The sequence below is a fragment of the Babylonia areolata genome, chromosome 7 (genome assembly GCF_041734735.1).
Source record: "Babylonia areolata isolate BAREFJ2019XMU chromosome 7, ASM4173473v1, whole genome shotgun sequence".
Classification (NCBI taxonomy): Eukaryota; Metazoa; Mollusca; class Gastropoda; order Neogastropoda; family Buccinidae; genus Babylonia; species Babylonia areolata.
Genome location: NC_134882.1, coordinates 2529479 through 2544478, shown reverse-complemented (window position 1 = coordinate 2544478; position 15000 = coordinate 2529479). Strand labels below are relative to the sequence as shown.

General features: G+C 47.2%; 1 protein-coding gene across 6 annotated transcripts in view; it reads left to right on the top strand.

Moving 5' to 3' along the window:
* The window catches only part of LOC143283645 (neuronal membrane glycoprotein M6-a-like), a 233851-nt gene that overhangs the window by 64577 nt on the left and 154274 nt on the right, over nucleotides 1-15000 (top strand). Inside the window, exon 1 of one of the 6 annotated variants that reach the window (XM_076589842.1) lies at nucleotides 11357-11656. The exons of 2 other annotated variants lie outside the window; for them this stretch is intronic. The gene's annotated coding sequence lies outside the window, so the exon portion shown is untranslated. Of the gene's footprint in view, nucleotides 1-11356; nucleotides 11848-15000 lie in introns of those variants that run through there. 3 more of the 6 variants (XM_076589841.1, XM_076589840.1, XM_076589839.1) reach the window with 3 other exon arrangements.

Genomic DNA, 15000 nt, shown 5'->3' with positions numbered 1-15000 from the left:
TTGTGTGTGTGAGGGGGCAGGGGGGGGGGGGGCGTGCGTGTGCGTGCGTGTGTGTATGTGTGTGTGTGTGTGTGTGTGTGTGTGTGTGTGTGTGTGTGTGTTGTGAATGTGCGTCCGAGTCCGGGTACAGGTCCGAGTCGCGGGGTAAAAACGGTGATACACGTAAAGCCCACTGGTGTACATACGAGTGAACGTGGGAGGTGCAGTCCACGAGCGAAGAAGATACTTTGACTGCTCCGCCGATCACTCTGTCTGTCTGTCTGTCTGTCTGTCTCACCGCTCTCTCCACTGTCTCTCCGTCTCTGTCTCCCTGACGGGTGACAGCCAACCCGGCTGTTAGCATTGTTAAAAAAAAATAAATATCGAGAGATTCTCTGTCCTTTCAGTCTCCTATTCTCTTTGTACCTCACTTGTCTCCCCACCCCACTCCACCCCCCTGGCCCACTCTCTGCGTGCTTGCATGTTTGCGTGAGTGCCTGAGGGAAAAAAGGAGACTCCAGATTACATATAAAAAGACTATAAAAAAAATGGAGTGCGAGCGAGGGGGTGGGGGAGTTGCTTTGGAATGAAAGAGATGGAGAGAGAGTCTGTCTGTCTGTCTGTCTGTCTACATGTCTGTCTCAGTCTATGTCCGTCTCTGGCTATCTGCCTAGAGGTCTGTGTCTGTCTGGGCTATTGGGAATTTAACATTAACCTAACCCATAGGGGGGCATGCAAACAATTACACACAAAGACAGACACACAGACAGACACAGACACAAATTCACATACACATTCTCTCTCTCTCACACACACATATTCACACAAGTTCACGCACAAACTGACACACACATTCGCATTCACATTCACATACACACGCATCCACATACACATTCAAATACATACACATTCACACAATTCACGCACAAATTGACACACACATTCGCATAATTCACGCACACACATTCACACAATTCACGCACAAATTCACACACACAGACACATAGACACACACACACACACACACACACACACGCGCGCGCACACACACACACACACGTCTACGATCCCGATAATTGCCGCCAGAGCAAACCACCCCACACAAACCACTGCCAGGGGAGACAATGCCGGGTCAGTCACACACACAGCGGCAATTCCAATTCTCGGCCAGGACGGAACTCCGCCAGACCGAGTGGACAGAGAACAGGGGGGAGGGGGAGATAAAGTTAGATAAAAAAATAAAGAAAGAAAGAAAGAAAGACCCTCGACCCCCCTCCATGCCCCCCCCCCCTCCGCTCCCCACTCCTCCCCCGCCCCCCGTCCTCCCCCCACCCCCCAACCCGATCAGCTAACCGCATTGCGTGTTCGCAGGCACGCTCTTAATTAAGGATAGATCACCCGGTAGTTTTCTGAGGGCAGCGGGATTGGGGTGGTGGTGGGTGGAACACGATTGGTGGTTAGAAAAGGAGAGTGTGTGTGTGTGCGGTGGGTAGAGGTGAGGGTGAGGGATGGGGAATGGAGGGAGGGTGGGTTTTTATTGGGGTTGGGGTGGGGGGTTGGGAGGGTGTCACTGATGTCGAGGACACTGATTTGTTGTCGTTGTTGTTGTTCTGTTTTTCCCTGCATGGTGTGGCTGTCTCGCACTGCACTGTGACTGCCGGCTGTTTTGCCACGTGTTCCTCAGTCGCTGCAGTGGGTTGGTTGCACGTTTGCTCGTGCAGTTTTTGTTTTTTTTAAACCACAGCAGTGAAAACAGCCTGCAGGGAAAGGGCTGGAAGGGGAGGGGGAGGTGTTTTTTTTAGGAGGGGTGTGTGTGGGAGGACGGGTGGAGATGGGAAGGGGGTATATCGAGGTCGATACACAATCATCCTACCCCCAGAGAGAGTGTGGGTTTTGTTTTTTCGCAGGCTGTAAAATCCGTTTTATGCTGTCTGGGCGTGTGAGTCTGGATAATATATATATATATATATATATATATATATATATATACATATATATGTTTGTGTGTGTGTGTGTGTGTGTGCGTGCGTGTGTGCATTATTCTAACTGACTTTTTTCTTTCTTTTTTTTGGATTGTTAATGGGGTTTTTTTTGTGTGTGTTTATTTGTTGGGGGGCGGGTGTGGTCTTTTCATCTCCCAGTTCATAACAGCTGTAGTGCGTGGGGTGGGTGTGGATCGTAAGAGGTCGGATGGGGGCTAACAGCAGAGGACAAGACAAGACGGCACAAGACGACACAAGACAAGACGTATTTACTTCAGGAAACCCCACAGTGGTGCATCAACACGTGACATGATATGTCATGTAACTTTTATAAAATAGGGTAAACTCTTGGCATTGTGCTAACTGTCAGTTGCAATGACACACCAACTGGTCAGTTAGGACTGAAATGGACTTGGATGAAAAAGCAAGGTGTGAAATACTGGGTATGAAATGGACTTGGATAAAAAAAAAGGCAAGGTGTGAAATACTGGGTATGAAATGGACTTGGATAAAAAAGCAAGGTGTGAAATACTGGGTATGAAATGGATTTGGATGAAAAAGCAAGGTGTGAAATACTGGGTATGAAATGGATTTGGATGAAAAAGCAAGGTGTGAAATACTGGGTATGAAATGGACTTGGATGAAAAAGCAAGGTGTGAAATACTGGGTATGAAATGGACTTGGATAAAAAAAAAGGCAAGGTGTGAAATACTGGGTATGAAATGGATTTGGATGAAAAAGCAAGGTGTGAAATACTGGGTATAAAATGGATTTGGATGAAAAAGCAAAACTTGTGAAATACTGGGTATGAAATGGATTTGGATGACAAAGCAAGGTGTGAAATACTGGGTATGAAATGGACTTGGATAAAAAAAAAAGAAAGAAAAAAAGGCAAGGTGTGAAATACTGGGTATGAAATGGATCTGGATGAAAAAGCAAGGTGTGAAATACTGGGAATGAAATGGACTTGGATGACAAAGCAAGCTGTGAAATACTGGGTATGAAATGGATTTGGATAAAAAGCAAGGTGTGAAATACTGGGTATGAAATGGATTTGGATGACAAAGCAAGGTGTGAAATACTGGGTATGAAATGGATTTGGATGACAAAGCAAGGTGTGAAATACTGGGTATGAAATGGACTTGGATGACAAAGCAAGGTGTGAAATACTGGGTATGAAATGGATTTGGATGAAAAAGCAAGCAAGGTGTGAAATGCTGGGTATTGTTTAATGACAGCCACGCCGAGAAATCATGGGTGACAGATGGATTTGGATGTAAAAGGGCAACAACCGTTGATACCGTGGCTTCTGACTGGTAGTGATGCTACAAGGACAGGTATGTGAAAGTACGCGTCAGAAACGCGAGGTGACAATGAGGGTGAAATCCTGGGCTTACTGGATGGATACGAAACAAGGGGAATAGCTTTCCAAGGACTTGCCAAGCAGGTGACCTAGGGTCAAAATGGATTTTGGATTGATTCTAAGACAACAGATTTCTACTGGGTTGAAATGGACTGCACTGCCAGGGGATGAGCTGGGTTCGCATATACAGCGCCGACCATTAAGGAAAATGAAAGTCTCCATAAGTGCGCTTTCTTTGTCATGTATCCGTGTTCGGGAAGGTGATTGTTGTACAGATGTGCGGGAACGCCGTTGCCGTGGGTACTCTTCCCTAGGCATGTGAACGGACCTGGTAAGCTTTCCAAGACTAGCGCCAGCAATCAGGTTGTATTTGAGAATATTTCTTGCACAACAGCCGTGAATTCCTGCTTCCCAGGGCGGCGCTACTCAGGCCACCACTAAATGCATGTGGCAGATGGAGGAAGATTTTCACGCCGGACATACCTTGTCCAGTTCTGACATGGCTAAGTGATTCAACGAGGACCTCAGTTGAAGTTCGAATCCGATTGTACGTGACACATCGGCAGGTGGGGGTGTGGGGGTGGGTGATGACGGGTGATTTGGGGGGGTGATCGGGCATGATATGCATGGAGTGGGGCACTTACGTGAACTGTCCTTTTCCATTACATGACCACTGTGGGCCAGCGTTCAAGGGATCTCAATTTTGAAGGCGACGAACGATATTGGGTGATGGGGGTACGAGTGGGGTGGGGTGGGGGTGTAGCGGGGCTGGGCGCTTGTGGGTTTCGTGCTGGCCAGGATGCGAAGGCGAAGTTTGGCGGGGCACAGTGTGTGGAGTGGTGTGGGCGCTGAGTTGTGTAGCGCTCGGGTGGGGCGAGCGGAGTGTGGAGGCATGTGCGCGAATACGGATGGTGGCGACGGACCAAATTCAGTGACAGGCGGATGGGATGTGGACGGTGGAGGAGGACGACACTGTTTGTGATCATGGCAGAAGAGAATGGAAAGAACACTACACAAAGAGGATCGAGAGGACTGTTGGTGGTGGTGGTGGTTGTGTGCGTACTTGTGAAGTACTTGTAGCAATTAGGTGGTGACTTGTGGTCTTTGACACGCCCTTGGAAACATTGCGTTCGCTGTGTGTGTGTGTGTGTGTGTGTGTGTGTGTTCGTACGCTTGTGTGTGTGTGTGTGTGTGTGTGTGTGTGTGTGTGTGTGTTCGTACGCTTGTGTGTGTGTGTGTGTGTGTGTGTGTGTATTGTGTCTGCATCGTGTCTGCATCGCGCTTCCCTGTTTCTAGTATGAATGTGAGCATGTACGTGTGTTCGCGCATGCATGTGTTCACACGTCCTTTGCAGTGTGCGTGGCCTGCCTGCACGTGCGCACGCGCGAACTGAAACTGAAACAATTATCAGCGCATCTGCAGGACAGGAAATCCGTGTGGCCTTGACCTACAAGGTGTGGAGACAAATTGGCGAGGGCATTGAATACTGCACGCACTCACACACACTGCACTCTCTGTCCCCGCCTGGCTGCCTGTCCTTTTCTCCGTCTCACTGTCTGTCCGTCTGTCCTCTCGAGTCTCTCTCTGTCTAGCTTTAGGTTTTGGTCTCATGTGCCCCAGCACATCCGTAAAAACTTCTGTTTGTGTGTGTCTTTTTGTCTGTCGGTGCTCATTAGACGTCTGTCTGTCTCTCATTTCTTTTTATCCTTTCTCTCTCTGTGTGTGTGTGTGTGTGTGCGCGCGTGTGTGTAGTCTAAGTTTGCATGCGTGTGCATCTCTTTCTCTGTGCTACCTCCCAATGTCTGAATGTCTTTATCTCTGAGAACTACAACCACCTCACATTACCTTTGGGTACCCCCCCCCCCCTCTCTCTCTCCCTCCGTATCCACTCCCCCCCCCCCACTTCCTCGTGTGTGTACTGTGACCAGTGTCGCCGAACAAAAAACAACACAAAGACTCCCCCCCCCCCACTCCTCCACTCTTAAGGGAGAAAATACTATTGTTTTCCTGGGAGGATAGGAAAGCACTCCTTGTCCAAGGACAATTACACTGCGGTGTGGACATAAAACACTCCTTGTCCAAGGACAATTACACTGCGGTGTGGACATAAAACACTCCTTGTCCAAGGACAATTACACCGCGGCGTGGACGTAAAACACTCCTCCTCCAAGGACATTTACACTGCGGCGTGGACATAAAACACTCCTTGTCCAAGGACATTTACACTGCGGTGTGGACATAAACCACTCCTTGTCCAAGGACATTTACACTGCGGCGTGGACATAAAACACTCCTCCTCCAAGGACAATGACACCGCGGTATGGACATAAAACACTCCTTGTCCAAGGACATTTACACCGCGGTGTGGACATAAAACACTCCTTGTCCAAGGACATTTACACTGCGGTGGGGGTGCGGTGTGGACATAAAACACTCCTTGTCCAAGGACATTTACACTGCGGTGTGGACATAAAACACTCCTTGTCCAAGGACATTTACACTGCGGTGTGGACATAAAACACTCCTTGTCCAAGGACATTTACACTGCGGTGTGGACATAAAACACTCCTTGTCCAAGGACATTTACACTGCGGTGTGGACATAAAACACTCCTTGTCCAAGGACATTTACACTGCGGTGTGGACATAAAACACTCCTTGTCCAAGGACATTTACACTGCGGTGTGGACATAAAACACTCCTTGTCCAAGGACAATTACACTGCGGTGTGGACATAAAACACTCCTTGTCCAAGGACAATTACACTGCGGTGTGGACGTAAAACACTCCTTGTCCAAGGACAATTACACTGCGGTGTGGACATAAAACACTCCTTGTCCAAGGACAATTACACTGCGGTGTGGACATAAAACACTCCTTGTCCAAGGACAATTACACTGCGGTGTGGACATAAAACACTCCTTGTCCAAGGACAATTACACTGCGGCGTGGACATAAAACACTCCTTGTCCAAGGACAATTAGACCGTGGCGTGGACGTAAAACACTCCTTGTCCAAGGACAATTACACTGCGGTGTGGACGTAAAACACTCCTTGTCCAAGGACAATTACACTGCGGTGTGGATATAAAGCCCTCCTTGTCCAAGGACATTTACACTGCGGTGTGGACGTAAAACACTCCTCAGAAAAGAAAAGAGAACAGAACACTGACACAGATTGTTAGACATTGTGTGTGTGTGTGTGTGTGTGTGTGTGTGTGTGTGTGTGTGTGTTTCCTGGAAGTCTTTTTTCTCTCTCCTACCAGCACTGACAAGAGGACAGCTTGAATCTGGAAGAAGCTGAAAACGTTTCTGATTGCAGGGTTCTTTCTTTCCTGTGGAATGTGGCTTTAAAGCTAAAACATGTATAGTCCTTTTAGGGTTATATTATTATTTTAGAGTTATATTATATGTAGGGGTGGGGTAGGGTTGTGGTGAAGGGAGGGGAGGGGAGGGGTTAAAACGATATGTTACCATGTAAAAAAACCCCCAGAGAAGAACAAGAAAGAAATAGTTTCTTGTACAGGTTGTCATTTGAAGTTGTTGAGGTTATTAAGAAAAAAGGGCTTCTCTCTCTCTCTCTCACTCTCTCTCTCTCTCTCTCAGTGTGTGTGTGTGTGTGTGTGTGTGTGTGCGTGCGGGCGGGCGTGTGTGTGTGTGTGTGTGTGTGTGTGTGAAAGAGAGAACATAATATGACGATGGAAGGAGTGAAAGAAAAGACAGGAGAGTTTAATCACTGGATGGATGGATAGATACATACATACATACATACATACATACATACATAGAGAAAGGGAAGAGAGATACAGAGAGAGACGGAGAGACAGTTGGAAAGAGAGAGAGAGGGGGGGTTTGGTGGAAATGGAGATCGGGGCGGGAGGGAGGGAGAGAGAGAGAGGGGGGGAGGGGGGTAAGTGAGCGATATAGGGCAGCAATGCTGTGAGTCATAAAGAATTATTGTCCAAGCCATTTCTCTCTCTAACGCAGACGACTCCCCCACCTCTCTCTCCCTGTCTACCGCGTCACTCACATCAGCACACTGGCACACACTCATTCATTCATTCACTCACACACACAAACTCCCAAACACACCCTCGCTCACTCACACGCACACGCACGCACGCACACACACACACACACACACACACACATATATATATATATATATATATATACGCGCACACGCACACATACATCCCTCTCCTCACCCCCTCTCCTGTAGGTATTATAGAATCCTCCCAAACACCATTAAATTCCACCAATTATTTTCTATAAAAAAAAAGAAAAAAAAGTTAAAACAATCCTTGGTTTCTGCTATTCGCAGCTCTCCTTATTAATGTTTTGTTTGTTGATACGATTTTTTTCCCCAGTTGATTTTTTTGCTGTTTTTTGTATGTTTGTTTGTATTATGAGTGAAATAGTACTTGTCAATGTGTATATTAAGTGACTGAACGAATGAGCACTACTTGTTGTTTTTGATATCACTCTTTTTGTATTCATTGGATGTGTGTAGATGGTGAACGTATGTAATGTTGCAATGCCCCCAGGAGGCACACGAAATAAATTCCTTGCCTTGCCTCACACCCTCACACACACACACTCTCTCTCTCTCTCTCTCTCTGTCTCTCACACACACACACACACACACACACACACACACACTCACACACACACACATACACACACACACACACACACACACACTCACACACACACACACACACACACTCACACACACACACACACACACACACACACACACACACACACACACACACACACACACACACACACACACACACACACACACACACTGACTGACTGAAACAATTTATTGTCAGATTAACTGTTTGTTGCACTGACATTTTCGTAACCATTTGAATAAAATATTAACTGAGCAACACAAGGAAATTCTGATTTGAGGGACGGTATGATTTAAAAAAGAACATATTTAACAAATCAATTTACCAAATTTCATTAATATCATTATCTCAAAAAATATTCTAACACACACACACACACACACACACACACACACACACACACACACACACACACACACACACACACCAAGTCTTATCACTTATCACTTTTCAGAATGCAAGACAAGAAGACATCTCTCTCTGCTGAAAACGAGAGAGTAAAGCACTGAAGAAAGCAAAACATTAAAAACAACCCCCTCCCCACCCCACCCCGCACCCCCCAGCACACAACTGGCCGTCTTGTTGTCTGAGGCTGTCGTCAGCAGTTGGTATCTGATCTGTCCAGCCCGCTCCTTTCACGGACTTCACAGCTGTTCTGTGTACCTGAGTTCACTGCCAAATAAAAGACAGAAGCTGCCTTCTGGCTGGCTGTTCTTTTTTCCGGCTCTCTCTCCATCTATTTCTCTGTCTCTCACTCTCTCTCTTTCTTTCTCTCGCCCCCCTCTCGCCATCTCTCTCTCGGTGTCTCTATCTCTGTCTGTCCGTCTGTCTGTCTTATCTCTCTCCATCTCTCTTTCCTTTTTCTCCCGATCTCTCTGTCTCTGTCTCTGTCTGTCTGTCTCACTTGATTTCTCTCTTTCTCGCTGTCTCTCTTCTCTCCATCTGCAGACTCTCTCTCAGTGTCTGTCTCTATTTCTGTCTGCCTGTCTGTCTCTCATTTCCCTGCGGGGTAAGTAAAACGATACACTGATTCAGTTCCACTTAACTACTGAGAAGTGTGTGTGTGTGTGTGTGTGTGTGTGTGTGTGTGTGTGTGTGTGTGTGAGAGAGAGAGAGAGAGAGAGAGCAAGTCGGGGTGAGGGGTGGGGGGTTACGGGGGCTATGATACACACCGGCGTAATTTTATACGCAAGTAAGAAAAGATAAGTGTCGTAATCTCTCTTTCACACTTGTCTGGTTGCTGATGTGAATGAATGAGCTTATTGTTTCAACCTTGAAAAGGGATCCCCAGAAGAGAGAGAGAGAGAGAGAGAGAGAGAGAGAGAGTGCCACTGGGATGGGTGGTGTGAGGGGGTTGGGGTGAGGGCACGAGGGGGGGTGAGGGCACGGGTGTGGGGGCATGGGGAGGAAGGCGGGATGGAGGCGGAGAGGTTGGGAGGGAAGGAGGGAGATGATTGTGTGTGTGTGTGTGTGCATGAGTGAGTGAACGAGTGTATGTATGTGTGCATGCATATATGTGTGCGTGTTTGACGAGTGTGTGTGTGTGTGTGTGTGTGTGTGTGTGTGTGTGTGTGTGTGTGTGTGTGAGAGAGAGAGAGAGAGAGAGAGAGAGAGTGCAATTTTCCAGTACAGAGGTTACTCCTGTACGCAAAGCAGCTTTAGCCCACCTGTGTTTCCAACCTTCTGAACATGAAACTTCCTTGTGTACCTTTTCTCTCAGGCTCTCTCTCTCTTCCCTCCACCCCACCTCCACACTTCTTTTTGCTTCTGTCCTCTTTTAGTCCTCTCTTGTCAGTTTGGTCTGCAGCTGCACAGGGGTGGGCTGCATGAGCTAACGTGACAGAGCTTAGTTATATTATCGTTGAGAATCAGTGTACCTGACCCCATGGTGAATTGCACATGTTAAGGAACATTCTGAACTCTCAGCAAACTTGGCGCAGCACAGGTCGCCGTATGGCTAACCGGTCCAGTTGTGTCGGTTGTTGTGAAGTTCCTCAGGTTTTTTGTTTGGTTTCCGTTGTTTTGGGTTTAGGTGTGTGATGGTGTGGTGCGTTGATTGTTACACTAATGTAATACTACTACTACTGCTGCTACTACTACTAATAATAATGGTATTTATATAGCGCTGAATCTTGTGCAGAGACAAATCAAAGCGCTTTCGCACCAGTCATTCACACGCATGCGTAACTCAAAAACTGGAGAAACTGAAGACAAGGAAGAGGCAGGGAAGGGAGGCTATTTTGGGAAGAGGTGGGTTTTAAGTCCAGACTTGAAAGAGCTGAGTGTGGAGACTCATTGACGAAGCGAAAGAGGAAGCCGGTTCATTCAAATTGCAAGGTCCAGAGACAGAGAAAGAACGGCGGCCAACAGTCGAGTGTTTGAATCTGGGTATGCGTAAACAGAGTGGATCCGAAGCCGATATAAATGTGGTTTACTGTTCTTTGTTTACGAAATGCGAAACTTAAAAAATCCAGTGACTCAGCAGCAGTGCAGGGTCTTCTCTGATGTGTCGCCTCCTGGCGACCTAACATCGATTGTACCCTGTGGACTGCAGACCGCGGGACTGCGACAGACGAACCCGGGTGTGGCTGTGTGGGGACTGGGAATGAGTGGCTTGGGAGTAGTGCCGCTAAGACGAAAAACAACAACCCAGTTTTGGTGAAACAAGCACACAGTAAAAAAACAGACAGACACACAAGTTCGTGGACTAGTCAACGACTGAAATATCTTCCATGCTATCATTTTACAGGATCATCTCCCCCTTCGTCCCCCAGATCGTTTGCGAAACGTGGTTTTAGGTCACACACACACACACACACACACACACACACACACACACACACACACACACACACACACACACACACACACACACACACACACACACAAACAAACACAAGCACACACACACACACACACACACACACACACACACACACACACACACACACACACACACACACACACACACACACACACACACACACACACACACACACACACACACACACACACTGTGAAAGAAACCAGGGCAAAGCAACACCCATCGTACAGCAATCCACGGATCCTGTCAGCACCTCCACTTGCTGTGTAAACGGTGGTGTGTGTGTCTGTCCGTTGGCGAGCGGGCCCCCTCTACTTGTGGATTGAGTGAAGGGTGAATGTGATAGTGGAGGTTGTGAGCGTGGAAGTGGGTGCAGGCCAAGACAGATAACTCTTTGTGGCGAGCCACAACCCCCACCCACCCTCACTTGCCTCCCCCACCCCCCCGTTCATTTGAGCCGTGACCCCCTCCGTACCCTCCCTCACTCTCAGTGTCTCGTATCCTCCGCCACCCACCCCCTTCCTCACTCCCGTCAACAAGTAAGGGGAAGGCAATCGTTTCAGAAGTTGTGGCGTGGTGGTGGTTGTGGTGGTGAAAGCTGTTGTTGTGGGGTTCGTAACTTGTTAAAAAAAACCCTCACCCCTTCTTGCCCAGGGGTGTGTGAGTGTGTGTGTAGTGTGTGTGTGTGTGTGCATGTATGTGGACGGAAAGTCATCAGTGTTCAACGCAGAACAATTGTTGTGGTGCATGTGATTTGCCTCAGTGGAGTGTGGATATATACATGACTGGGGGAACTTGTCAACTTGTGAAAAGTCCGGTTTTTTCCTCTCTTCTCCACGTCGAGGAAGTGGTGTTTGCTGTGAATAGGTATAGTGTACACTTCGCGTGGTTCGTGTTGTGGTGCTGTTGTTGTGTTGTGTACTGTGAAACTTCTTTCAAAGCGCTGACGACCAGGAGTTTGTTTACCCCGAGAAAGCTGTCCTCGGAGCGGCCTTGTGCATGTGTGTATGTTCGAGGAGCTGTGTGTTGTGTATCTTGCTGTGTGTGGCTTGTCGCAGGTGGGTGTGTGTTAGTGTTACGGAGTGGAGTGGTTTTTCCCGGTAGGCAGGGAATGTGATTTGGTAGCAGAAAGTGTGTGGAGTGTTTTCTACCCTGGGTAGGTGTGTGTGAGTGAGTGAGACATGAAAAACGTTTAATATGTTGTTGTTGTTGTTGTCGAAGAGAGCCCAAGATTATAAGTGGCATGTATGAGGGCAGTGTGTGTGTGTGTGTGTGTGTGTGTGTGTGTGTGTGTGTGTGTGTGTGTGCCAGTGATGCAAGTGCACGTACGAGTAACAGTGCAAGTATATTTGAATATTATTATATGCATTCTAAATGTGTGCCTTATTTGTTAAATTGCATATGTCAAATTATGACGTCAGATCATTCGTGGGGGGCAACTAAAATGTCAAAATGTCATTCAACACTTACACACTCACACAACACACACACAACACACACACACACACAACACACACACACACACACACACACACACACACACACACACACACACACACACACAATCGCAGTCAACATGTCATGACAGTAATAACACACACAAACTCCGTTTGGTGAAATAAGGTTGAGAGAATCCCATTGTTGAGCCATCAGTGCTTGTGACAGTGCCGTGGCGGGGAGACTCATTAGACTGACGAGCCAGTCATACCGTGATGGTGATGATCATCAAAGGCCTGCACATCACCAGTCCCTCTGCTCTTCTCTCATCGATTTTTACAACATCTTGTCTGTAAACACACACACCTGCCTGTGCAAACACACACATACACACACACACATCATTTATATAGACAGGAACATGTACATTTACACATGCACGCCTCATGCATGCAAACAGAGTACACACGCGCGGGCGCGCGCGCGCTCGTCACACACACACACACACACACACACACACACACACACACACACACACACACACACACACATACACACACTCACACACACACACATGATGATGATGACGTTGGTCCTTCGGACTCGAAGATCACACTCACACACACACTCACACACAGATACAGACACAGACAGACAGGCAGACAGACACACACACACACACACGCACACACGCACACACACACACACACACATATACCGCGCATGCTTATATATATATATATATATATATATATACGTATACATATATTATACACACGCATATGTATTTATGCACATACTCACACACTCACACACACCTACATAATACTCACACATCTATACGTGACACACACCGCAGAGAGACAGACACATGCACACACACGCGTACGCACGCAAGCACACGGGGTTGTTCTGTAAGGCATTTTTTTTATCAGAAAATCCTCCCATATAGATAAGCACATAAAAAACACCACAAATGCACAAACACAAATACAGAGGTATAAACACACATATAGACACAAATATATACGTACAGATAGATCGACAGACAAACACACACACACACACACACACACACACACACACACACACACACACACACACACACACACACACACACAGAGGCGTGGAAAGAGAACATATTTAGGCAAAGGGACAGACGGACAGAGACAGAGAAAGGAAGAGAGATGGGGAAGCACCCGAAGCATCCTCTGTATGTGAAAGTGAACCTGTGGTATCTGTGGCACACGGTCAGGTGTGTGTGTTTTCGCTGACTTGAAATTTTAAACAGTGCAACCCGACTCCGTTGTCACACACTTCTGTTGCTGCTTCTGTCTCTCTGTGTCACACAGACAGACAGACAGACAGACACACACACACACACACAGAGCACAGCACGGAGTAAGAGAGGGAGGCAATATTGTACACACATGGGTGTTGTGGTGACAGGTGTCCATTTCCTTCAATGAAGGGGACTGACAGACCTAAAAGTAAAACAACAGAAAAAACAACATAAAACAGCTGTTCGGTCTGGTGCGCTCTGCACACAGTCACACTGAGACACGTCGGTCACTGACACTGGTGGTGGTACACACACACACACACACACACACACACACACACACACACACACACACACACACACACACACACACACACACACACACACACACACACACACACACACACACGTGCGCGTGCCCTCGCGTGACACTCACAGCCTGGCCAACCGTGGAATTTTCTGTATCAGTTCTGGTCAGGAAGGTGGTTAGAGCCCACCGAAATGTAAAAGCAGCCATGCACATAGGCATTTACAGACAGACAGACAGGCAGCCACACACTCATAAACACACGCTCGGACACATACACACACACACACACACGCGCGCGCACACACACACACACACACACAGAGCCACAAGAGCATGAGATAACGATAGAGGGGATCGAGCGAGAGACAGAGACAGAGACAGAGACAGAGAGTGAATGAATGAATGAATGAATGAATGAGTCAGTCAGTCAATATGATATTATGTCAGTCGTGAAGAAATCCCACCTTTACTTTAGCAACAGACCGAGAAAAAAAAAGAAAAAAAAAAAGAGGAAGCAAAATAAACATCCTGACAATCACACTGAGATAGTCTTTGTTTCTGAACACTCAATTGATTTCCTTGTTAACTATCAGTTTGGTTGTAAACAGTTATAGGGACAAGTTCTGTTGTTCGTTGGCACCTGTAAATTTCATGTATACCCTAAACCCCGAAGTATGTGTATATATATATATATCTGTGCGTGTGTGTTTGTGTCTCTGTGTGTGTGTGTTGTGTTGTGTTGTGTCAAGTTTTTTTTCTGCACCTGTAAATACCCAAAATGTAAAGTGTTTGTATGTTGTGTTTTTATATGTGCGTGCGTGCGTATTTGTGTATACATGTGTGTGTGTGTGTGTGTGTGTGTGTGTGTGTGTGTGTGTGTGTGTGCATGTGTGTGTGCGTGCGCTCGCGCGCGTGTGTGTGCGTGTGCGTGCGTGTGTATGTGCATGTATGTGTGTATGCGTACTTGTGTTTGTGTGTGTATGCGTGTTTGCGTATGCCTGCATATGTTTGTGTGTGCGTATGCCTGTATAAACAGTATATATGTATGTATGTGTGTGACTATGTGTCTGTCTGTATGTTATAGGAGATTACAATTTCCACCCCCGCGGGAGAGGTACATTCCCTTGACCTCAATCTGACTCCACTCCCCCCCTTCCCTCCCCTCACACTTACCTCCGCTCC